The sequence below is a fragment of the Aotus nancymaae genome, unplaced genomic scaffold (assembly GCF_030222135.1).
Source record: "Aotus nancymaae isolate 86718 unplaced genomic scaffold, 86718_ANA_hifiasm-v0.15.2.pri h1tg000011l, whole genome shotgun sequence".
Classification (NCBI taxonomy): Eukaryota; Metazoa; Chordata; class Mammalia; order Primates; family Aotidae; genus Aotus; species Aotus nancymaae.
The window spans coordinates 50,956,320-50,982,799 of NW_026988422.1; the positions used below are offsets into that span (position 1 = coordinate 50,956,320).

The 26,480-nt window shown below is 43.1% G+C and overlaps 1 protein-coding gene across 21 annotated transcripts in view; it reads left to right on the forward strand.

Moving 5' to 3' along the window:
• Window positions 1-26,480, forward strand: part of GPHN (gephyrin) — a 689,448-nt gene that overhangs the window by 617,972 nt on the left and 44,996 nt on the right. The gene's annotated exons all lie outside the window — the stretch shown is intronic.

Here is a 26,480-nt window from a genome sequence, read left to right on the forward strand (position 1 = left end):
CAAGGTATGCTCTGACAAGGCATGCTATGAACTTTATCTTAGGCTCAAACTGGACATAGTCTAAACTAAGCTTGTCCAGACCAGGCTCAGTGGCTCATGCCTATAATCCCAACACTTTGGTAGGCCAAGGTGGGCAGATTGCTTGAGACCAGGAGTTTGAGACCAGCCTCACTAACATGGAAAAACCCCATCTCTACTAAAAAATAAAAAAATTAGCTGGGTGTGATGGAGCATGCCTATAATCCCAGCTACTCGGGAAGCTGAGACATAAGAATCACTTGAGCCTGGGAGGCGGAGGCTGAAGTGAGCTGAGACCGCAACACTGCACCCCAGCCTGGGCAACAGTGAGATTCTGTCTCAAAAAATAAATAAATAAACAAATAAACTAAGCTTCTCCAACCCTTGGCCCATGGGCCACATACAACCGAGAACAGCTTTGAATGTGGCTGAACACAAATTTGTAAACATTCTTAAAACATTATGAGGTTGTTTTTTTTTTTACAATTTTTTTTTTTTTTAGCTCATGAGCTATCATTAGTGTATTTTATGTGTGGCCCAAGACAATTCTTCTTCTTCTAATTTGGCCCACGGAAGCCAAAAGATTGGACACCCCTGGTCTAAACCGTGGACACAGCACCTTGCCAGTAACCTGAAAGGTAGTGGCTTTTATGTCATGTAACCTTTTGAAGTTCTCTTCTTTCCTTCTGATTTTTTTTTTCTATCTCTGAGGTCACTGGAGTAGAAGCTGATGCATTTTCAAATGTCATTCTTTTTAAAATCTTCACCATTTGTATTTACATGGATGTTTAGTTCTAAAGAAGTTTGGCTGGAAGTGGTGGCTCACGCCTATAATCCTAGCACTTTGGGAAGCCAGGGCGGGGGGATCACTTAAGGTCAGGAAGTTCAAGACCAGTCTGGCCAACATAGTAAAACCTGTCTCTACTAAAAATGCAAAAATTAGCTGTCAGGAGGTAGAGGTTGCAGTGAGCTGAGATCACACCATTGCACTGCAGCCTGGCTAACAGAGTGAGACTCCATCTCAAAAAAAAAAAAAAAAAAAAGAAGAAGAAGTTCATCAGTAAGTAACCAGCCAACTTAGAGCCCATGCTAGTAAAGCCAGCATACAGGTTACCTAGCATCACCCTATCCAGAGTCCCTAGCCCTAGGAAGGGAATAGAAATAACCTACTTTAGAAAAGGAAAAAAAAGGAAAGAAAGGGAAAAACAAAGGCAGTTATTTGAATTTGGGCCTGAGCAGTGACCTATCTTTTCAGATACAAGTACCTAAAAACTATCCTATGCAGATATAGCTTTTTCAAAGACCAAAATCAACCTGTCAGAAGAGATGGGATAAATCCAAGAGTTTGAAAACACAAAGATAAGACAAGCAGGCCTGAAACTTCATGGAACAAACACCAGATTCTTAGGGTTATTTCCCTCCTACCAATGGCTCTGGCCCTACCTCTAAGTGCATTAATGAGCTCTAAGAGATATCAAAAGGGAAAAGGGAACTTTTAAATTATTTTTACCCTAAGTTGTTTGGGACTATAATTCTGTCCATTCTCCCTCTTACTGTTATACTTTTATATTTTTTAAAAAAGAGGTTACTTAATATACTATATATACTGCCATTATCTTGAAGTACTCTAAAGGCCAAAACATCATTGAAAGACTAACATGTTGGTATGCTGATATTTGTCTGGGGTCCACAATGTTAATTTATGGTGGGTTTTTCCTGATAATGTTGGTATTACATTTAACTCCAAAATATACTTTGAAAAAAGTATAAAGAACAACAAAACTATAAACAGGTTAAGGCAATTCAGTGAATGTACAAATCTCTAGCGTATTTCCTTTTCTTTGATAGTAATACCTTATGTCAAACTCAGAACAATTTTTAAAAAATGGATGCAAATCTAGGCTTTCTTAGTCTTAGACTGCTATATTGAAGAGGTCCAGACTGAATAGTGTAGAATGCAGAGGTGGAATGTGGGAGGAAAGAATTTATAATTGTTATAATGGAAATCTGTACTGGGAATTTAGCAAAGAAAACAAGGTGTTTAATCTACAATCTACTGATACTCTATGAAGGCTGCCCTCCTTCATTTCTTCTATTTAGCCTTTTGCTAAAGAAAGCAAATATTGTTACACAGAAGCATCTGGGTAAAGCTCTCCAAGGAAACAAGCAGAATCATGGGAGAAACTGTACTGAGGTTTAAAGCAGAGAGAGAAGTAGCTAAAGAATGTCAATAACGGCTGGGCACAGTGGCTCATGCCTATAATCCCAGCACTTTGGGGGGCCGAGATGGGTGGATCACCTGAGATCAAGAGTTGGAGACCAGCCTGGCCAACATGGCAAAACCCCGTCTCTACTAAAAGTACAAAAATTAGCTAGGCATGGTGATGCACGTCTATAATCCCAGATGCTGGGGAGGCTGAGGCAGGAGAATTGCTTGAACCTGGGAGACAGAGGTTTCAGTGAGCTGAGATTGGGCCACAGCACTCCAGCCTGGACAACAAAAGCAAAACTCCATCTCAAAAAAAAAAAAGAATGTCAATAAGCACAGAACTTTACTCAGTTGTGACAGATAATGGTAGAAAGTGACAGCTCTATTTGTGTCATTAAAAAAGGTTTGAGTCTGGGTTTTTTTTGGTTTTGTTTGTTTGTTTTTGAGATGGAGTCTCACTCTGTACCAGAGTGCAGTGGCACAATCTCAGCTCACTGCAGCCTCCGCCTCTGGAGTTCAAGCCATTCTCCTGCCTCAACCTCCCAAGTGGCTGGGACTAAAGTTGTATGCCACCATGCCCAGCTAATTTTTGTATTTCTTAGTAGAGACGGGGTTTCACCATGTTGCCAGGATGGTCTCGATCTCTTGACCTCATGATCTGCCTGCCTCAGCCTCCCAAAGTGCTGGGATTACAGGCCTGAGTCATCGCTCCTGGCCCTGGTCTTTAAATTCTATATGATTCTGTTTCTCAGTTCTTATTCTTTTCCCCTGCCATAATTTTGACAATCAATGTAAAATAGAAGAGTAAGATTTTGTAACTCTTTGAAGTGAGTTGGACTAGTTGGCCTCTGCTTACTATACCTGTTATTTAAAAAGAGTTTAATTTAATAGTACTATGAAGATTATAAGAGGGATGCTTCAAATACCTGAGAATTAACAGCTATATTTGAAAATCATTAATTTATAAACATTATGTATATATTAAAATACATTTCCTAAGATATGTTTTCTCACATTTTTGGAACACAGTACTATTGGAGTTCTTATAGTCTTTTACTTTAGAAAGACAGATTTTGAAACCCAGAGATGTTAAGTAGCTTGCTCAGCATTACTAGTAGCAGAGATAAAAACTGAATCTAAATTTCCTGAGATTGACAATTCATAATTCTCTATTATCATTATAAAGACAAGGTATTGTATACCTGTGTACTACTATGGGCTGGACTGGTCAGAGAGAGTTTTATGAATCTCTAGTTTCAAGCTAGAACTTAAAGAATGAGTAGGATTTAGATAGGAAAAGAGAGTGTGTTAATCCAAGCAGGAAACAGAATGAACAAAAGTAGAGATGTAGAAACAAATACTGTCTAGAGAATGAGAAATGAACAGCTACTCAGGTTAGGCCAGACTGATTAGAACAAGAGGTTAAGGTAGAAGGATAAGATGGGTAAATTGTGTAGAAATTTGAAGCCAGATTTTGAAAGGCTTTGTAATTTAGGCAGAACTACCCAATTTAGTTAAATTTGAAGTTTGGGTGTGTTTTGGTTTGTTTGAGTATCTTTTTGCAGAATTGACATAAAAAACTATTATTTTTATTATTTTTTATTTATTATACTTTAAATTTTGTGGTACACGTGCAGAATGTGCAAGTTTGTTACTTAGGTATACACGTGCCATGGTGGTTTGCTGCATCCATCACCCTGTCATCTACATTAGGTATTTCTCCTAATGCCATCCCTCCCCAATCCCCCACCCGCTGCTATCCCTTCCCTAGCCACCAACCCCTCAAAAGGCCCCAGTGTGTGATGTTCCCCGTCCTGTGTCCATGTGTTCTCATTGTTTGAGAACATGCGCTGTTTGGTTTCCTGTTCTTGTCTCAGTTTGCTGAGAATGATGGTTTCCAGCTTCATCCATGTCCCTGCAAAGGACATGAACTTATCCGTTTTTATGGCTGAATAATATTCCATGGTATATATGTGCCACATTTTCTTTATCCTGTCTATCATTGATGGGCATTTGGGTTGGTTCCAAGTCTTTGCTATTGTGAACAGTGCTGCAGTAAACGTACATGTGCATGTGTCTTTATAATAGAATGATTTATAATCCTTTGGGTATATACCCAGTAATGGGATTGCTGAGTCAAATGGTATTTCTATTTCTAGATCCTTGAGGAATCACCACACTGTCTTCCACAACCGTTAAACTAATTTGCACTCCCAACAGTGTAAAAACGTTCCTATTTCTCCACATCCACTCCAGGTTCAGTCTGGCCTAACCTGAGTAGCTGTTCATTTCTCATTCTCTAGACAGTATTTGTTTCTACGTCTCTACTTTTGTTCATTCTGTTTCCGGCTTGGATTAACACACACTCTTTTCCTATGTAAATCCTACTCATTCTTTAAGCTCTAGCTTGAAACTAGAGATTTATAAAATTCTCTCTGACCAATCCAGCCCATAGTAATACACAGGCATAAATACCTGATTTTTTAATGATCGCCATTCTAACTGGTGTGAGATGGTATCTAAGTGTGATTTTGATTTGCATTTCTCTAATGACCAGTGATGATGAGCTTTTCTTCGTATGTTTGCTGGCTGCATAAATGTCTTCTTTTGAAAAGTGTCTGTTCATGTCTTTTGCCCACTTTTTGATGGTGTTTTTTCCTGTAAATTTGTTTAAGTTCTTTATAGATTCTGGATATTAGCCCTTTGTCAGATGAGTAAATTGAAAAAATTTTTTCCGATTCTGTTGGTTGCCAGTTCACTCTGATTATAGTTCCTTTTGCTGTTCAGAAGCTCTTAAGTTTAATTAGATTCTATTTGTCTATTTTGGCTCTTGTTGCCATTGCTTTTGGTGTTTTAGTCATGAAGTCCTTGCCTATGCCAATAGGTGTTGCCCAGATTGAATGGTGTTGCCTAGATTTTTTTCTAGGGTAGGTCTTATGTTTAAATCTTTAATCCATCTAGAGTTAATTTTTGTATAAGGTGTAAAGAAGGGATCCAGTTTTACCTTTCTGCATATGGCTACTCAGTTTTCCCAATACCATTTATTAAATTGGGAATCCTTTACCCATTGCTTGAAAAATGATTATTTTTAAAAGATCAGTTGACGTAGATTTATCATATAAGCTAATGATGGAGACTGGAAATAAGGAGAACAATACAATTTGTTTACTCATTGTTTAATCAGTAACCAGGAAGTATTGATTGTGTACCTGTGGATCATCTGGATATCTTATCGTAAATGTTGATTATATTTCAACAAATCTGGGCTGGGCTGAGATTTTGCATCTCTAGCAAGCTCCAAAATGATACCAAACTGCAGGTCTGTGGATCACAGGAAGTATTAAGGATATAGTAAGATCAGTCATGCTTCTCCTATGAATTTTAAGCCAAAGGCTATACAAAATTGAAACAGATGTGGATCTTGCTTTTGAGGAATTACAGATTCCCAGTAGTAAAAATATTTTAAAAGTTTCCAGAATGTAAACTCAAATTTGGAACTAGAATTACAAAGAAAGAGATTAAATAAAGAGAAATATTGAAGACTATTTATTGAGAGCAGTGTCACTATTGAATTATCTTTGTCTGGATTACAAAGCCTCAAAATGGTATGTGTATATAAACACAAAATACCTAGAAAACCAAGCTGTTAGGCCCTTTTACCACAATTTTATATTCCTGAGTAGCAACACACTATTTCCATATCTTCACATCCTCCACTCAAAATCTATTCCTTCTTAGATTTTATAGCTCTTTTTCCTATGCTCATTCCCTAAATATAGGTCTTCCCATTGGCTTACCCTTGGCTTTCTGTCCTTTTCATTCCATATGCTAATGAATAACTACAAAATCTTATATCCCCAGCTCAAATATGAAACTAGTAAAGCCTAGATATTCTGAATTGACACCAATTTATGTGAGTTTATATACTTTTAAGCAGATTCCTATTTCTACTTTTTTCCCCAAGATACATTTTATTTGAAAAAAGCAAGTTGCAGAATAATATGTTAAATTTTATTTCACATTGAATAGCAACTGAACGAATATGTATTTATAAGTATGGTATATGCATGGAAGATATTTATACGTAGAAATACCATATACACCCAACTGTTATTTCTGGTAGTAAGATTTTGTATATGGGGTAGAAGTAAGAGACTTGAAAGTGGTGGTGAGGGCCAGGTGTGGTGGCTCATACCTATAATCCCAGCACTTTGGGAGGTAGAGGAGGATGGATCACGAGGGCAGGAGTTCAAGACCAGCCTGGCCAACATAGTGAAACCTGTCTCTACTAAAAATACAAAAATTAGCTGGGCGTGGTGGTGGGCACCTGTAGTCCCAGCTGTTCAGGAGGCTGAGGCAGGAGAATCACTTGACCCTGGGAGGCAGAGGTTTCAGTGAGCCAAGATCACGCCACTGCACTCCAGCCTGGCAACAGAGCAAGACTCTGTCTTAAAAAAAAAAGAAAGAAGTCATAAAAAAGAACCAAACAGAAATCAGGTAGATCACCTGAGATTAAGAGTTCGAGACCAGCCTGACCAACGTGTGAAATCCCATCTCTACTAAAGAAATACAAAATTGGCCAGGCACAGTGGCTGTAATCCTGCCTTGGTTGTGCGGTGCCTTTCTATTCCTTATACTCAAATGCATTCTTTATATATTTACATATTTTCAACTTTTAAAATTTTAGATGCAGGGGGTAATGTGCTAGTTTTTTACATGGATATATTGCTTGATGCTGTTTTGGGTACTAATGATTATATCACCCAGGTAGTGAGCATAGTACCCAATAGTTAGGTTTTAAGCCCCTTACCCTCCTTTCTCTTTCCCTCCTCTAGTAGTTCCCAGTGACTATTGTTGCCATCTTTATGTTCATGAGTACCCAGTGTTTAGCTTCCACTTATAAGTAAGAACATGCCGTATTTGGGTTTTTGTTCCTGCCTTAATTCACTTAGGATAATGGCCTCCAGCTGCATTCGTGTTATTGCAGAGGACACGATTTCATTCTTTTCTATGGCTGTGTAGTATTCCATTGTGTATATGCACCACATTTTCTTTATCCAGTCCACCATTGAAGAGCATTCTATGTCTCTGCTATTGTGAATAATGCTGCAATGAACATAAAGGTACATGTGTCTTTTTGGTATGACGATTTGTTTTCTTCTGGATATATACCCAGTGTTGGGATTGCTGAGTTGATTGGTAGTTCTCATTGTTTGAGAAATCTCCAAACTGCTTTCCACAGTAGCTGAACCAATTTACACTCCCACCAACAGTGTGTCAGTGTTCTCTTTTCTCTGCAGCCTCACCAGTATCTATTATTTATTTACTTTTTAATAATAGCCATTTGGACTGGTATGAGATGGTCTCTCATTGTGGTTTTGATTTGTATTTCTCTATGTATATGTTAAATGACCATATCCCTAATCATATGTTCATAATGTTTGTTGGCTGCTTGTATGTCTTCTTTTGAGAAGTATCTATTCAGGTTTTTACCATTTTTTAATGGATCTAACTTAAATATGGGACAGTAGATGTCCTAGTTTTCTTTTCCCCATGGCCGATTCAATAACCTGTTAGCCTCCTTTTGTCCTCCTAGACAGCGTGAGCTACTGCAGGGGAAGAATTGAAGACAAAGAAATGTAGATAGTTGATAAGTACTGAGTGCTATATGTGCTAGCCAAGCCAGTTGCAGCCAGAACTTAGTTACTAAGATATTGGTCATTTGTACACATGTATTCTTCTCTGTTAATGCTTTTTTCTTTTCCCTCAGTTTCCTGGTAAAATTGCTTTGAGAGGTTGTTGTCTTGTATGGCTTAATTGGGTCAGGGTTGTTTTCTTTCCCACCAGATAAGCTCCATGAATACTAGGACAAAGTGTAAGTTGGTAAACACTATATCCACAGCACTTAGTGGGGATATATTAGACAGCTCTGCCATCTTTTCCTATAACATTCTGTCTTTCCATGAAAACTAGAAACTTTCAATTACAAAATTGTCCAGAAGAATCTCACAGGGCCCCTTCAAAGTAAATCCAAAAGCCTTGGCCATAGGAGCAGACCAGTAAATATGGTACTGATTGGAGTTGCACTCCTAAAGTATATCCCCAAAAAATATATAGTGTAAAGCTTTGTGGCTGGGTGGTTCATTTTATATTTCTGAAGAAAAGTTTCTTGGGAGAGATTCCAAACAGATTTAGCAAGCTTTTAATTTAAAAAACTGGGGAACTGCTCTCTCAGGCTTGAAAAGATCTTACAAATTTACTTCTTGAATGTAACAAGCTGTAATCATTACCCAAATAGGTAAAATCCACTTGGGGAAATTTTTTTAAATAAAGTTCAGCATTAATTGAGTTTATATCATTCCTCAAACTGATTTTAACTGTTGAATAAGTATTCAACTTTATGACAGCTCAGCAATATAGCTTCTGAACTGCCAACTTAGACCTTCTAGCCTTTCAAGGCCTGAAGTGTGGGCTGTGAAATTCCCATCATTAAGAAGCGTTCCCTCTTCTGGAAAACTACCATCACAGAAGCCTGCCCCACTCAAATCCTGGGCTTGCTTGACTGTGTCATAGATTAGCGTTTTGTATTTCAACTGCCTGCTCTTGTTGCCCCGAATTTGTGAAGCGCCTCTTTATATTAAGGCAAGAAGCAGATGAAGGACAAGTACTGAGATAGAAAATTGGATTCTTATAAAACTGGCACATTTAGCAGGAATTATCAAGATAGACTTAACAGAACAGTGATTATTTGGGCAAAGCCCAGTGCCTTAGAACCTCCAATTTGTGAACCAAACACATCCTAATTTTTCATTGCTTACCTGATGTTCTTTTTTTTTTTTTTTTTTTTTTTTTTGAGACGGAGTTTCGCTCTTGATACCCAGGCTGGAGCGCAATGGCGCGATCTCGGCTCACCGCAATCTCCGCCTCCTGGGTTCAGGCAATTCTCCTGCCTCAGCCTCCTGAGTAGCTGGGATTACAGGCACGCGCCACCGTGCCCAGCTAATTTTTTGTATTAGTAGAGACGGGGTTTCACCATGTTGACCAGGATGGTCTCGATCTCTTGACCTCGTGATCCACCCGCCTCGGCCTCCCAAAGTGCTGGGATTACAGGCTTGAGCCACCGCGCCCGGCCTGATGTTCTTAAAGTAGGAGTTTTCTAATCATCAAGGATAATTTAGATCTTAATTTAATTGGTTCTTGTCATTTTTATAAACTGCCTGCTTTCCTTATGGCAAGAACCTCCTTTTCTGCTTAAAATGCAAAGTTTTCATTTTTGAGTCAACATAATAGATATATATTTTTTTCTTTTACTCCTGGCAAACTGGGACAGATTTATTTTCTAATCATTTTTCAGCAGAGGTTTCTCATTTTCTATTGATTAATAAAGAACATTCTTTCTACCTTAACAAATGTATTTAATGACAAGAGGTTCTTTCCACTCTCAGTGGTAGACTTTTTATGTAGCTGTTATAGTTGCCTTCTTTTATCTTTAAGCATTGCTATTGCAATTGACATTTCTGTTTCTTCTATGAATAACCTCTAGGTATTACTGTAGATTTAGACATTGTTTTCCTACCCCAAACTCATAAAAAGTAATGTCTTCCAGAAAGCCTGCCCTAATTATCTCAAACCAGTTCTGATAATTGTATCCCACTCACCCTTTTTATCATTTCTTTATATTATATATAAATATATGATATGTATTTTTTCATTTTAATTAATGTATTTGCATTCAACAGATGATATTAATGTCATTGCTTATTTCACTCATTTTTCTAATTTTTTTCATATGTTTTCTGCACTAACTTATCAACTTAAAGTCAAGAACCATGCTTTCTTCTTTCTTTACATGACTCTGTAGTGCCAGAACACCAGTGAGACAGGATACAAATGAAATGATGACTATATGTGTAGTATATAGTTTCATTCCATACATGAAGTAGATACGCAGAAAAGATTTGTAGTTAATGAATTTATCTTTAATCTCTGAAGAAACTAGGATATGATTAATATATGTCTACTCAGCTATTTTTTGATATCCTGGTATGATTAACTGCCAATATTCTTTAGTCTACACATCCTAGAACTTTTTCTCTCTGTCATCTTCACTCATATTAAAATGATGCAGCTTGCAGTTGATATAACACATGAAACAGGAAACTAATTAGCAGCTGTTGCCCATCTGTGTGTTTATATTAAATATTTTTAAATAAAAATGTATTTGCATTCTGAATAGTCTTTCTGAAATTCATAAATCCTAAACTTGGGTAAATGCCATAAAATTCAAAACCAAGATAGAGCCTTTACCATTTATCTTCATGAGAAAGCAAAAATAATCTTATGCCAGAATCAGGATTATAGTAATTTAAGGAAGATGTAAATTTTAAAAAGTAAAAAAAAAAATCTTAACTTTTTTAAGTTGCTTTGTAATTGAGCCCCCAAAGCAATCAGATTGAAATCTGAAAAGATGCAGTGTTCAAAAGATGTCATACCCTCTGAATATATTCTTTCGTTACAGAAACTGATGAGTACATATAGTTTTGAGAAAGCTATGTTCATTCTCTGACAGATTTATTTTGAAACATGCTTCTCCTTTCTCTTTTTCTACCTTTCTATTAAGTTTGTGGTTCTTTGACATGTGATCAAGTTAGAACTCTATAGAGAATGCTATTATATTGGTAGCCATCTTCCAAGTTGAAGATGAATGTCATGGCTTTAGGAAGAAAAGATATTTTTATTCATTTCACTCAAGTCAAATAAGCAAATGTTCCATAAGGAACATTTCAATAATGAAAGAGAGAAAAGTATTATCTACAAGATGAGTATCAAATTGCAATGCTCAGGTCGGTTTTTCCCTCTGTGCGTCAGTTGATAGGTGAAGAGAAAATAGTCATTGTGTTTATGTAACTTTCAGTATTTCCATAGAATCACAGTATCTTATTAAAGGAAACTTATGATATTAGCTAGTCCAAACTTTTACCCAATGGAGGTATTAAGGAAAATCTGCAACAACTTAGCCATTAGGTTTTTGTTTGAATTCTTTTAGTGAGAAAGACCTCTACTGCCTCATGAAGTAGCACATTCTATTGTTTGATGGTTGTTCAAGTAAGAATGTTTTTCCATTACAATGAGCCAGTCTTACTTCCTGTTTCTTTTATCTGTTAGCCCTAATTCTGCCCTCCAAGCAATGCCAAATAAGTTGGCTCCCTCTTTTACATGATATTTGAATACACAATTGTTTCACCTTAATCCTTTCTCAAAGTACTATTTATGATTATATGTTTAGCAGTTTTTTTCATCCCCAGACAATATTATTAGCCTATAATATTACAATTGTAGTAACTAAACATTATGTATTCCCAAAGCTACTGTGGATAGACTAACCTGAAATCAGGTTTCATTCAGCTCATTTACTGAGTGCCAACAGTGTGCAAGAATTTGGTGGGGCAATCACAAAGCATGGATGAAATTAGACACTGTTTTGTGAGACAGTTGTATACTGCTGTATCATCTTTACAGAGTTTTCTGTTATCACAATTTGTTGCCACTATACTTTTAAGTTTAACATCAAATCCCGTTTTGACATTAATATTACTACCCCTGCTTTTTTGCTTATTTATATTTGCCTAGTGACTTTTTGTTGTTGTTCTTGAGACTGAGTCTTCCTCTGTCGCAAGGCTGGAGTGCAGTGGCATGATCTGGGCTCACTGCTGTAAGAATTATTGCCGAGTTTAAAATGAAGAAACTGAGGCCAGTATAAGAAAATTAAATGCCAGTTTATTCAGCTCCCGGGCGAGGTTCCCTGGTCCGGGGAAAGGGGACCAGAGAAGTCATGCTGACTTCCTGGGGTGTGCGGTTTTTAGGGCTATGAGTAACGAGCAACAGCTGGGTGCTCTGATTGGCTGCAGAGGAGCGGGATTGGGACAGGGTGGGCCGCTATTGGTTGGCGGGTTGGCGGGCAGGTTTTTCTTATGCAAGAGCCGGCCAGGGTTGCATCAGCCGGGGCCTTCCAGGGGAACTGTGCGCAGAGCTAGGTGTCGAGTGCAGAGCCAGGTGCCGGGAGCAGAGACCAGTGCCAAGTGCAGAGTCAGGTGCTGAGTGCAGAGATGGGTGCCAGGTGCAGAGTCGGGTGCCAAGTGCAGAATGGGTGGGTGTGTCCAGCCTCCTGGCGAGGCAACCGGCCTTACATTCCGACCCTTTTGATTATATAGCATGTCACTTCTTTCTGGCTACTTCCTGCTGAATAGGGGTGGAGTGAGGGAGAAGGGTCAGTTGACTGGTGCCTCAGTTGGGAGTCGGACATAGGGGTGAAGTAGCATCTGATCTACGGCCATCTGGAAATTTCTCTCATGCAGGCCTGTAAAAACCTGAGGAAAAAAGGGGCCAGCATTAACAGAAGACAAACTACGATAATGGGAGTGATAATAGGGGTTAGGCAGGTAAGCATGGGGGGTTGCCACCAGTTGAGAGGCGAGACTGATGCATTTTGCTTCTTGCGGAGGTCGTCCTGGAGGCGATAGAGTGTTGACATTTTCCTCTACTAGGCCTGTTTCATTAATATGATAGCAGCACTGTTCCTGAAGAAACAGACAGGTACCTCCCTTTTCTGCTGTTAGCAGGTCAAGGGCCCATCGGTTCTGGAGAGTTACCTGGGCCAGCAACGTAATTTGTCGCTGGAGGGAGGCCAGGGAGGCGGCCAATGCTTCGATAGCCATGCGAAGCTTGTCCTCTAGTTGAGTGGCTGAGGTGACGCTGTAGCCTAGGGCACCGCTACCCAGCCCAGCCGCCACCAGAGAGGATGCTAGAGAGAGACCAACGACCATTGGGAGGAAGACTGCTCATCTGTCTCGGTGATTAGGGGAAGGTGGAAGGAGGGATAGAAGTTCGGCCTGTCCATATACCTCTAACTGAGGGACTAAGGTGACAGACACACAAGGGAAAAGGAAGGAGGCATTAATAACTTTAGCAAAGGTTCCATTACACCAGAAGTATCCTCCTGGTGGCGCGTAGAGGGAGGATTTTACCTTTACCGTGGTGTTACAGCCGGGACTGGAGCTGCTGGCTGTCTTATAGCAGAGAGAGAAATTTTGAGAGTGTACTTTGAACAAGGGGATATCCATTAAGGTGGTGCCAGGCCCCGTAGGTGATTGTGACAGATTGAACCTGGACCTGAGGGGAACTGCAGCCAAGCGGGGGTTGCTGAGAGAGGCACATAAAAAGCAATTGGTGATATTGATGGCTTTGGTTAAGTTTAACATGCTGGCTCCCTGCTGTACTAGAGTTAACCAGGAGAAAGGTTGAGAGGAAGGTTGAGAGGTGCTGTCCAAGGGTTTGAATTGGTTAGTTAGGGTGGCTTTATTTTGCAGGATTGTGTGGCTCACAGAGCTGAGTTGTTCTATAACCTCAGGGACAATGCGGGTATAGGACCAGAATATTAGCCATATTCCCTGGGGGTAGCTGTTTTGCCACCAAGAGTAAATTTTTCCATTGACTCCCTTTACCTAGCAGTTGTTCCACGGGTCACGGATGGTAAGAAATAACGTGCCTTTGCCGTTGGAGGTGAGTACTTCTTTTCCTTTTAGAGTTCCCACCATGTCTAACTGTGGTTTATGGATAACACAGGAATCATATGGGCAACCTCCATAGGTGGTGTTCCACCAATGGCAATAGTCATGGACTTGGTCATAGAGAAAACAGAGGCCATGAACCTCAAACCCTTGGCCCCAGAACGGCACGGTTTTAGATTTTGCTCTTGGGATTTCAATTATTACTGCTGACTGGCAGCCAGTGGATTGGCAGTCTGCTTGAGCAAGGTAGTGAGTCCTGGTAGTGGGACCCTCAACCTAGGATTCCTGGATGTAGAAGCGCCAACATATGAGTTGGCTTCAAGAGGCGATATCAGAAGGACTGTCAGGAGGAGGCTCTGAAGGGTTAGAGGGTGACGGGTTGGGGCAACAGGTGAGGTGGAGGCAAGTGGGGCCCAGGAGTTCAGCTATCCACTGATCATTTTGGTGGGCCAGCTTGAGGCGGGAAACACGGTACCACGGAGTGTGACCCAGGAGTTTGGCTGCTGTGGGGGTTGTTAGGATGACAATGTGGGGGCCTGACCACCTGGGCTGCAGAGATCCTGGTTTGAGCTCTTGGAGGAGAATGCTGTCGCCTGGCTGGAGAGGTGCTGCCGGGTGGGGGTCCACTGGTCCTGGAACGACAGGGAGAGTGCGATCGGCGTGATCCCTGAGTAAGTGGCGGAGGAGAGAGAAAGGGAAGGTAGGAGGCCAGTGGAGGTGGTTGCGTAGGGAGATTATGGGAAACCAGGAAAAGCCGGCCGTACAGCAATTTGAAGGGGCTCAGGCCCATTGGCCCCCGTGGGGTGGCCCAGACCTGGGCCAGGGCAAGAGGTAGGAGTGTGGGCCAAGAGAGTTCTACCTCAATAGCAAGTTTGGCCAAATGGTCTTTGAGGATGCCGTGGGCCCATTCAACTTTACCCGACGACTGAGGATGGTAAGGGATGTGTAGTTTCCAGGAGATGTTGAGGGACTCGGCGATGAGCTGGACTACTTGGGCCATAAATGCTGGACCATTGTCCGACTGGATGGTGGCAGGTAGGCCAAAGCAAGGGATGATTTCTTGAGTAAGAAGGGAGGCCACCGTGTCCGCTGTCTCCCAGGCGGTGGGGAAGGCTTCAATCCAACCTGAAAAGGTATCTACAAAAGTTAGGAGGTAGCGGAGCTTCTTGTGAGTGGGCATATGAGTAAAGTCAATTTGCCAGTCTTGGGCCGGTAGGTTGCCACGCATTTGGTGGGTAGGAAACTGTGGCCTTAAGCCTCCTGAGGCGAGACCTTAGAGCAAGTAACGCATGCCTTGTGTACCTGCTCAATTGTTTGTTGCAGACCTGGTGAGAAGAAGAGGGGCTGTACAAAGTGGTGTAATAGCCTTAGGCCCTATATGTAAGGATTGGTGGATTTCAGCAATAATTTTAGGGCCTGTTCCCGAGGAAGGGCGATTTTATTATTTAGGCAGATCCAGCCCTGATTAGATTCTGTTCCCCCTTTCAGTATGAGGGCCTGTTTTTCTGATGGTGAGTATACAGGCTGTGTGGCCGTGGTAAGGAAGAGAACATGGGTAGGGGCTAACTTGGCGTTAGTTAAAGATCTTGCTGCTGTATCTGCCCTCACATTGCCCTGGGAGACGGCAGCATGCTGGGCCCAGTGTCCTTGGCAGTGTATGACTGCAACCTGCCTGGGCAATGGTAAGGCCTGTAAGAGGTTAGAGATCTGTGTAGCATTGACTATGGGGGACCCCTTCGTGGTAAGGAATCCCCGCTCTCTCCAGAGTGCAGACTGGAAATAGGTAATAAGGAAAGCATATTTTGAGTGAGTATAGATATTTGCTCGCTTTCCCTGTGCTAGTGTGAGAGCTCAGGTTAGGGCAATGAGCTCCGCCTTTTGTGATGTGGTTCTGTCAGGGAGGCGAAGTGCCTCAAGGGTGGCTGAATCTGTGACAACCACATAGGCTGCCTTTTGCCGCCTGTCAGCTGTCATTACTGAATTTCCATCCACATAGAAGGTAAGGTCTGGGTTAGGTAGGGGAAGGTCAGATAGGCCCTCCCGAGGTTTGGCAAGTGCATCCATTAGTTCAGGGCAGGAGTGGGCTGGGGAAGGGGGAAAGGATGGAAGGGGAAGCAAGGTAACCGGGTTGAGTGGGGAAGTGGGGTGAAGGCTGACTGAAGGATTTTCAATGAAGAGCAGGTGGAACTCCTGTAGATGGGAGGGATCTAGGTGAGCGAGAGATTTGTGGGAGAGGAGGTCGGTAAGCCAGTGAGGAGAGAACACTGAGATGGGCTGGCCCAGGGTCAGTTTTAGGGATTCCTTAGTAAGTTCTGTTGCTGCTCCCAGGGCCCACAGGCAAGGCTGCCACCCCCTGACCATGGGGTCAAGTTGCTTCGATAAGTAGGCCACAGGGTGGAACACAGGACCCAGGGGTTGGGTTAGAACCCCGATAGCAATGCCCTGTTTCTCATCAGTGAACAGACAAAAGGGGTGATTGAAGTCCAGCAGATGAAGTGGGGGTACGGTGGACAGAGCAGTTTGGAGGGTTTTAAAAGCCCGTTTTACAACCTCAGGATGGGAGAGAGATCCCGTGGGGGTGTCCTTAGCCACCATGTACAGAGGTTTAGCTAGAGAGGCAAAGTTAGGTATCCAGTGGTGGAAGAAGAATCCTACAAATCCTAAAAAGGAGAGAATCTGGTTGGCAGTCTCCAGGGGCTGCAGTGAAAGAAGTGCTTTCCGGCGATCTGTTGTTAGGCTTTTAGTTTTGAGGGTGAGGCAGATGCCCAAGTAGATCACCGAGGTGACTGATAACTGTGCTTTGGAGGGAGATACTTGGTATCCCTGAGATCCAAGAAAGTTAAGGAAAGTGGCAGTATGCTGTTGGGATAGGGAGAGGGAGGGGCTACAAAGTAACAGGTCATCCACTTACTGGAGAAGGAGACTGGGTTGAAGGGGGCAGGAGCCAAGGTCGGCTGCCAAGGCTTGTCCAAAAATGTGAGGGCTGTCTCTGAATCCCTGAGGCAGGACTGTCCAGGTAAGCTGTTGTGACAGGTTGGTGTCAGGATCGGTCCAGGTGAAGGCAAAGAGAAAGTAGGACTCAGGGTGAAGGGGAATGGTAAACAAGGCATCCTTGAGGTCAAGGACTGTAAAATGAGAGGTAGTGGAGGGAATGTTTGATAATAGGGTGTATGGGTTGGGAACTACAGGGTGGAGGGGTACCACTGGCTCATTGATAAGGCACAGGTCCTGAACCAGGCGGTAGTCGTCGGACGACTTTCGGACTGGCAAGATAGGAGTGTTACAAGGGGAACTGGTGGGAATAAGTAGTTCCTGGGCTAGCAGGTGGGTGATGATAGGCTTCAGGCCTTGACAGTGGGTCTTCGAGATGGGGAACTGAGGACATGAATGAAAGTGGGTAGGATCTTTGAGAAGTATCTTAACCAGGGTATGATGTTTGGCCACTACAGGCTTGGAGGTAGCCCATACCAGGGGATTAACTACGTCAGGAGGGATAGGGGGTTGAGGCGAGGAGTTAGAGCAGAATGTGGTGGCAGTTAGGAGTGGCAGTAGGAGGTGAGCGGATGATGGGCTTGAGTGTGGGGGGCCAGTGAGTTGGAGAGTGGCCCCCACAGTCTGGAGAATGTCTCATCCTAAAAGGGGAACTGGGCACGAGGGTATGATTAAAAAAGAGTGGGAAAAGGGGTGTCCCTCAAGGACACAGGCTAAAGGATGGGTTTGATTAGGACAGGAAGGCTTGCCGTCAATTCCCATGACTGAAACCTGGGAAGGTATGCTAGGTCCTGAGTAGGAAGGCAATACAGAATAAGTAGCCCCGTGTCCACTAAGAAGGAAATGGACTTACCCGCTACCTGCAGCGTTACCCTGGGCTCGGCAAGGGTAGTAGGGTTCTTCGAGTCTGGGCTGCCTCAGTAGTCCAGAATGCCAAGAAGTTCAAGCAATGGGATTGCTTCCTGTGGACCAGCCTGCCCTCCACACAGAGGTGCGGTGGGTGGGCCTGTAGTCCAGGATGAGCAATTGCTGCGCCAATGTTCAAGCTACTTGCAGTTTGGGCAAGGCTTGGTAGGTTGTCGGGGACATGGACATTGACATGCCCAGTGTCCCTCCTGACCGCACTTGAAACAGGGCCCAGGCGGAACGCCTCCGGAGTTCTTGGTGAGTTTTGATGGACCCCCTCCACCAGGCGCCTGGTGGGCTGCCAGCCTCAGGGCTGCCACAAGAGCTTGGGTTTGGAGGCTTACCTTTTGCTGTAGACGGGCCTGGCAGGTGGCCTCAGCCTTTTCCTCTCGGCCATTAAAAACTTTAAATGCCATGTTTACCAGGTCTCATATGGGAGTTTGGTGGCCCTCCTCAGCCTTTTTAAGTTTCTTTCTAATGTCAGCTACTGACTGAGAGATGAAATGGGTGGCTAGAACTGTAGCCCCTGGTAAAGAGGCCAGGTCCAGTCGGGTATGGAGGATCATAGCATTAGTTAATCGGTCAAGGAAGGCGGCGGGGTTTTCAGTAGGACCCTGAGTTATTTCCCTTAATTTACCATAATTAACTACCTTTTGGGCCACGCCTTACATGCCTGCTAGGAGGCACAGTAGCATTTGGTGTCAGTGGCGGCGGCCATCTTGGCCAGTTTGATAATTCCAAATTGGAATTATCAAACTGCTGCCGCACCTACTGACATCTGATTGTGAGATGCACCTGGTCAGTGTGTGCCCAGGCCGCCGTAAGGATGCGATCACACTCATCTGGAGTGAGGGTGGAAGACAGAATTACATAGGTGTTGTGCTGGGTGAGGTAGCGGAATTCTTTGGTATAAGCAGTCCGATTGGTGGAGAATGACCCTAGGCATTTCTCAATGGTTGATAGATCAGAGAGAGAGAAGGGAACATGTACTCGGACAACGCCCTCCACTCCGGCTACCTCATGAAGGGGGCAAAGGAGGGAGGTTTCATCGTTGGGAGCACAGCGCGATCAAGTGTGAGCACTGACAGGAGAGGCTAGGTTGGGACCAGGAAGAGGAGGAGGAGGTTGAGGTTCCGCATATGGCGGAGGATTTGTGGGTCAGGCGGGTGGAAAGGATAGTTCTTCGGGCTGGTCGGGGTCGGAAGAGGAGGAGGATGGGGGAGGGGCCAAGGGCAGTGAGGGAGTTTCTTTGGCCAGGAGCACCTGAGCGGTGGTGCAAGAGGAACAGAGGGTGGGACGGGAGTGAAGATACCAGAAGGCCTGAATGTAGGGGACCTCTGACCATTTACCATTTCTTTGACAGAAACTATCTAAATCATTTAGAATGCCAAGATCGAAAGTTCCCTCCGGTGGCCACTTGGACTGGTTGTCCAGAGGATACTGGGGCCAGGCAGCAGTGGAGATAAAAAGCAGCCTTTTCTTTTTTATGGAGAGGCCCAGTTTGGGTAAATTTTGGACTAGATATCCCAATGGCGACTTGGGGTCTAGGCAGGACTCCTGATTACCCATAGTCCACCCTCTGTGGTGGAGTAGTCGGGAGTGAGGAACGGCGTCCCGGACCTCAACACCTGAGTACTGGAGATTAGGGGGAAGGACAGGAGTATAGGGACATCTCCACAATATTCCTGTCTTCCGGGGCAGGCGAGCAGCGGCACTGGGACGTCTCTGCGAAACCCATAGCTCGAGATGGGAAGGGGGTCCCTGACGCGGCCACGATTACAGACAGGGTACCCCAAGGTTCAGAGCAAACGGGGGATGGGGTTATGGGCAATAGGAGTCTTACCGAGTGATGGCTGTAGATGATTGGAGGGGCGGCAGCTCCCTGGTTCAGCTTAAGGTGGAGGAGTCAGTTTCCCCCAGGTGGGGTCTTGAACTCCTCCCGGGTTTCGGCACCACTTGTAAGAGTTATTGCCGAGTTTAAAATGAAGAAACTGAGGCCAGTATAAGAAAATTAAATGCCAGTTTATTTGGCTCCCTGGCGAGGTTCCCTGGTCCGGGGAAAGGGAACCAGAGAAGTCGTGCTGACTTCCTGGGGCATGGGGTTTTTAGGGCTATGAGTAACGAGCAACAGCTGGGTGTTCTGATTGGCTGCAGAGGAGTGGGATTGGGACAGGGCGGGCCGCTATTTGTTGGCAGGTTGGCGGGCAGGTTTTTCTAATGCAAGAGCTGGCCAGGGTTGCATCAGCCGGGGCCTTCCAGGGGAACTGTGCGCAGAGCTAGATGCCGAGTGCAGAGCCAGGTGCTGGGAGTAGAGACCAGTGCTGGGTGCAGAGTCAGGTGCTGAGTGCAGAATGGGTGGGTGTGTCTGGCCTCCTAGCGAGGCAACCGGCCTTACAACTGCATCCTCCGCCTCCCAGGTTCACACAATTCTCCTGCCTCAGCCTCCCTAATAGCTGGGACTACTGGTGTGTGCCACCACGCCCAGCTAATTTTTGTTCTTTTAGTAGAGACGGGGTTTCACCATGTTGGCCAGGATGATTTCGATCTCTTGACCTTGCGATCTGCCCACCTTGGCCTCCCAAAGTGCTGGGATTACAGGCATAAGCCACCGCACCCGGCCCTCTTTCTTTTTTCCTTCCTTTTCTTTCTTTTCTGCTTCCTTCCTCTCTTTCCTTCCTTCCTCCTTCTCTTTCTTCTGTCTCTTTTTCTGGCTTCCCTTTTCTTCTCTCTCTCTCTCTCGTTTTTTTTTTTTCCTGACAGAGTCTCATTCTGTCACCCAGGCTGGATTGTAATGGCACACTCAATCTCAGCTCACTGCACCCTCCACCTCCTGGGTTCAAGTGATCCTCCTGCCTTGGCCTCCCAAGTAACTGGGATTACAGGCACCTGCCACCACACCCAGCTAATTTTTACCTTTTTAGTAGAGACAGGGTTTCACCATGTTGGCCAGGCTAGTCTTGAACTCCTGACCTCAAGTGATCCTCCTGCCTCGGCTTCCCAAAGTGCTGGGATGATGGGTGTGAGTCACTGCACCCAAACTAGATTTAGCTATATTTTTTATAAAGGGAGGGGTGTGTGTGCATGTGTGTGTGTGTTTCACTACTGTGTCCTCTCTTCCAATTTTTTCTACCTTGAAGTCTATGTTCTGAATCATTTTTTCATTTACAGTCATTTTCCCAGAACATTGCTTGGTGATTTTTCATCTGAATTTTTGCATTTTAACAAGTATCATTCTTCCATTTTGATTGGTGAATGATTGGATGTAGGATTTGAGGGTTGTATGGCTTTTCTCTCAGAGATATGTTGACGTTAATTTACTATTTTCTACTTTTTGGTATTGTAGGTAAGAAGTCCAAAGCCAATATTACTTTTCCCTTGACAGTATCCCAATCTTTCTGTTAAATATTTGGCAGCTTGTAAGATTTTCTGTATATCTTTGAAATTCCAAAATTGTACCAGGACATACTTATATTTATGGTTTGTTTGTTTGTTTTCACCTGTACATGTCAAGGAATGTTTTGCTTTTTTTAAATCACTCTTGCCTGGAATTCAGTAAACCTTTTCAATCTCCAAGTCCAACTCTTCTCACATAAATGAAATTTTCCTCTTTTCCCCCTCTATCTCTTCTTTTATTTCCTTATGGAATTCCTATTGGTAATATGTCTCTTGCTGTCTTATTTTTTGCATGAATTCCATCTTTTGTACTTTTGTACAGTCCTTGGAGATGTTTCTGCCACTTGATCTTCCAAGCAACTAATTGAATTTTTGACAGGGACTATACTTACCTTCGCATCTATTAAATCTTAAAATATGAAAATCAGGGGCTTTTGGCAAGATGGCCGAATAGGAACATCTCTGGAGTGCAGTTCCCAGTGAGAGCAACACAGAGGGTGAGTACCACATTTCCAAATGAGGTACCAGGTGTTCAATGGGACTGGTGGCACAGTGGGTGTAGCCCAAGAAGGGGAAACTGAGGCAGGGTAGGGCGCTCCCTCACCTGGAAAGGGCAATCCCTGGAGGACCCCCCTCCCTACCCAACAGAGGCCATCGGGGACTTTTCCATCCACTCCAGCACTCCAGTTCAGATACTGCGCTTCTCTGGCAGTTTTTACCACCCATAGACCAGGAGATTCCCGGGCCAAAAAGCACCAGGAGTTTCCAGCACAGCAGTTTCAGCTGGCGCCGCAGTTTCCACACAAAAACTCACACAAATCTGGGCAGCCGTTTCAACTGGTGCCTGGAACGTCTGGGAGACAGAGCTGCCCAATCAACTGAAAAAGAGGGCGCTGAAAGCAGGGAGCCAGGGGATCTGGCTCGGCAGATCCCACTCCCACAAAGACCAGCAATCTGAAATGCTCTGGATTGAGAGTTTTGCAGCAAACGCAGCTTGACCTGGGATGGTCCAGCTCTGTGGGGGGAAGGGTGTCCACCACTACCAAGGCAGTCTGCCATTACTGAGGCAGACTGCCATTGTCAAGGCAGTTCTAACTGTACCTCTGTAAACAAAACCACAAGGAAGTTTACACAGCAGCTGGGCAGAGCCCGTGGCAGCTCAGCAATGCCTCTGCTGGCAGACTGAATAGAATACCTCCTTGCTGGGCAGGGCATCTCTGAAAAAAGGCAGCAGCACATCAGAAACTTATAAATAAAGCCCCACCTTCCCAGGACACAGCACCTGGGAAAAGAGGCGGTTATGAGTTCTGCTGCATCAGACTTAAATGTACCTGCCCAGCAGCTCTGAACAGAACAACAGAGCTCCCAGCACAGCACTTGAGCTCTGATAAGGGACAGACTGTCCTCAAGTGGCACCCTGACCCCTGTATATCCAAAGAGACACCTCATACAGAAGAGCTCTGGCTGACATCTGGTAGGTACCCTTCTGGGATGAAGATAACAAAAGAAGAAACTGGCAGCAACCCTTACTGTTCTGCAGCCCCTGCAGGTGACTCCCAGGCAAGCAGGGCCTGGAGTGGACCTCCAGCAGTCCTACAGCAAAGGGGCCTGTTAGAAGGAAAACTAAAAAAACAGAGAGAAATAGCTTCAACATCAACAAAAAGGACGTCCACTCAGAGACCCCATCCAAAAGTCATCAACTACAAAGAACACAGGTAGATAAGTCCATAAAGAAAGATGGGAAGAAACCAGCGCATAAAGGATGAAAACACCCAAAACCAGAACACCTCTCCTTCTCTAAAGGATCACAACTCCTCACCAGCAAGAGAACAAAGCTGGATGGAGAATGAATCTGATAAATTGACAGAAGCAGGCTTCAGAAGGTGGGTAATAACAAACTTCTCTGAGCTAAAATAACATGTTCTAACCCAATGCAAAGAAACTAAGAACCTTGAAAAAAGTTTAGATGAAATGCTAACTAGAATAACCAGCTTAGAGAAGAACATAAACAACTTGATGGAGCTAAAAAACACAGCATGAGAACTTCACAAGCCATACACAAGTTTCAATAGCTGAATTGACCAAGCAGAAGAAAGGATATCAGAGATTGAAGATTAACTCAATGAAATAAAATGAGAAGGCAAGATTAGAGAAAAAAGAGTGAAAAGAAATTCACAAAGCCTCCAAGAAATACGAGATTGTGTGAAAAGACCTAATCTATGTTTGATCAGTGTACCTGAATGTAATGGGGAGAATGAATCCAAGCTGGAAAACACTCTTCAGGATATTATCCAGGAGAACTTCCCCAACCTAGCAAGGCAGGCCAACATTCAAGTCCAGGAAATACAGAGATCACCACAAAAGATATTCCTCAAGAACAGCAACCCCAGGGCACATAATCATCAGATTCACTACGGTTGAATGAAGGAAAAAATGCTAAGGGCAGCCAGAGAGAAAGGTCGAGTTACCCACAAAGGGAAGCCCATCAGACTCACAGCAGATCTCTCAGCAGAAACCCTACAAGCCAGAATAGAGTGGTGGCCAATATTCAACATCCTTAAAGAAAAGAACCTTCAACCTAGAATTTCATGTCCAGCCAAACCAAGCTTCATAAGCAAAGGAGAAATAAACTCCTTTACGGACAAGCAATGGCTGAGAGATTTCGTCACCACCAGGCCTGACTTACAAGAGCTCCTGAAAGAAGAATGCAACATGGAAAGGAACAACCAGTACCGGCCACTCCAAAAACGTACCAAATGGTAAAGATCATTGACACAAGAAACTGCATCATCTAATGGGCAAAACAACCAGCCAGTAACAAAATGGCAGGATCAAATTCACACATAACAATATTAACCTTAAATGCAAATGGGCTAAATGTCCCAATCAAAAGACACAGACTGGCAAATTGGATAAAAAGTCCAAGACCCATTGGTGTGCTGTATTCAGGAAACCCATCTCACATCCAAGGACACACATAGACTCAAAATAAAGGGATGGAGGAAGATTTACCAAGTAAATGGAGAGCAATAAAAAAAGCAGGAGTTGCAATCCTAGTCTCTGATAAAATGACCTTTAAACCAACAAAGATCAAAAAGAGACAAATAAGGGCATTACATAATGGTGAAAGGATGAAGAAGAGTTAAGATCCTAAATATATACACACCCAATACGGGAGCACTCAGATACATAAAGCAAGTTCTTAATGACCTACAAAGAGACTGAGACTCCCACACAATAATAGTGGGAAACTTTAGCACTTTACTGTCAATATTAGACAGATCAACAAGACAAAATTAACAAGGATATCCAGGACTTGAACTCAGATCTAGACCAAGCAGACCTAATAGACATCTCCACCCCAAATCCACAGAATATACATTCTTCTCAGCACCACATCACACCTACTCTAAAATTGACTGCATAATTGGAAGTAAATCACTCCTTAGCAAATACAAAAGAACGGAAATCATAACAAACAGTCTCTCAGACCACAGTGCAATCAAATTAGAACTCAGGATTCAGAAACTAACTCAGAACCGCACAACTTCATAGAAACTGAAAAACTGGCTCCTAAATGTCGACTGGATAAACAATGAAATGAAGGCAGAAATAAAGATGTTCTTCAAAACCAACGAGAATGAAGACACAACATACCAGAATCTCTGGGACACATTTAAAGCAATGTCTAGAGGGAAATTTATAGCAATAAATGCCCACATAAGAAGCAAGGAAAGATCTAAAATCGACACCCTATTGTCAAAATTGAAAGACCTAGAGGAGCAAGATCAAAACTCAAAAGCTAGCAGAAGATAAGAAATAACTAAGATCAGAGCAGAGCCGAAGGAGATAGAGACACAAAAAAAAGCCTTCAAAAAAGTCAATAAATCCAGGAGCTGGTTTTTTGAAAATATCAACAAAATTGACCACTAGCCAGATTAATTAAAAAAAAGAGAGAATAATCAGATGCAATAAAAAACGATAAAGGGGATATCACCACCAATTCCACAAAAATACAAACTACCATCAGAGATTACTACAAACAACTCTATGCACATAAACCAGTAAACCTGAAAGAAATGGATAAATTCCTGGACACTTGCACCCTCCCAAGCCTAAACCAGGGAGAAGTTGAAACCCTGAATAGACCAATAACAAGGGCTGAAGTTGAGGTAGCAATTAATAGCTTACCAACCAAAAAAAGTCCAAGTCCAGGCAGGTTCACAGCTGAATTCTACCAGACGTACAAAGAGGAGCTGGTACCACTCCTTCTGAAACTATTCCAAACAATCCAGAAAGAGAGAATCCTTCCCACATCACTTTATGAGACCAACATCATCCTGATACCAAAACCCAGCAGAGACTCAACAAAAAAAGAAAACTTCAGGCCAATATCCATGATGAACACAGATGCAAAAATCTTTAATAAAATACTGGCAAACAGATTGCAACAGCACATTTAAAAGTTTATCCATCACGATCAAGTAGGTTTCATCCCAGGGATGCAAAGCTGGTTCAACATACACAAGTCTATAAACATAATCTACTACATAAACAGAACCAAAGACAAAAACCACCTGATTATCTCAATAGATGGAGAGAAGGCCTTCAACAAAATTCAACAGCCCTTTATGCTAAAAACTCTCAATAAACTAGGTATTGATGGAACATATCTCAAAATAATAGAAGCTATTTATGACAAACCCACAGCCAACAGCATATTGAATGGGCAAAAACTGGAAGCATTCCCTTTGAAATCCGGCACTAGACAAGGATGCCCTCTCTCACCACTTCTATTCAATATAGTATTGGAAGTTCTAGCCAAAGCAATCAGGCAAGAAAAAGAAATAAAGGGTATTCAGTTAGGAAAGGAGGAAGTCAAATTGTCTCTATTTGCAGATGACATGATTGTCTATTTACAAGACCCATCATCTCAGCCCAAAATCTCCTTAAACTGATAAGCAACTTCAGCAAAGTCTCAGGATACAAAATTAATATGCAGAGATCACACACACACAAAAAAGAAATCACAAGCATTCCTATACCCCAGTAACAGACTAACAGAGAGCGAAATCAAGAGAGAACTCCCATTCACAATTGTTACAAAAGGAATAAAATACTTAGAAATACAACTAACAAAGGATGTAAAGGACCTCTTCAAGGAGGACTACAAACCACTGCTAAAGGAAATAAGCGAGGACACAAACAGATGGAAAAACATTTCATGCTTATGGTTAGGAAGACTCAGTGTCGTAAAAATGGCCATACTGCCCAAAGTAATTTATAGATTCAATGCTATCCTCATCAAGCTACCAATGACCTTCTTCACAGAACTGGAAAAAACCACTTTAAACTTCGTTTGGAACCAAAAGAGAGCCCACGTAGCCAAGACAATC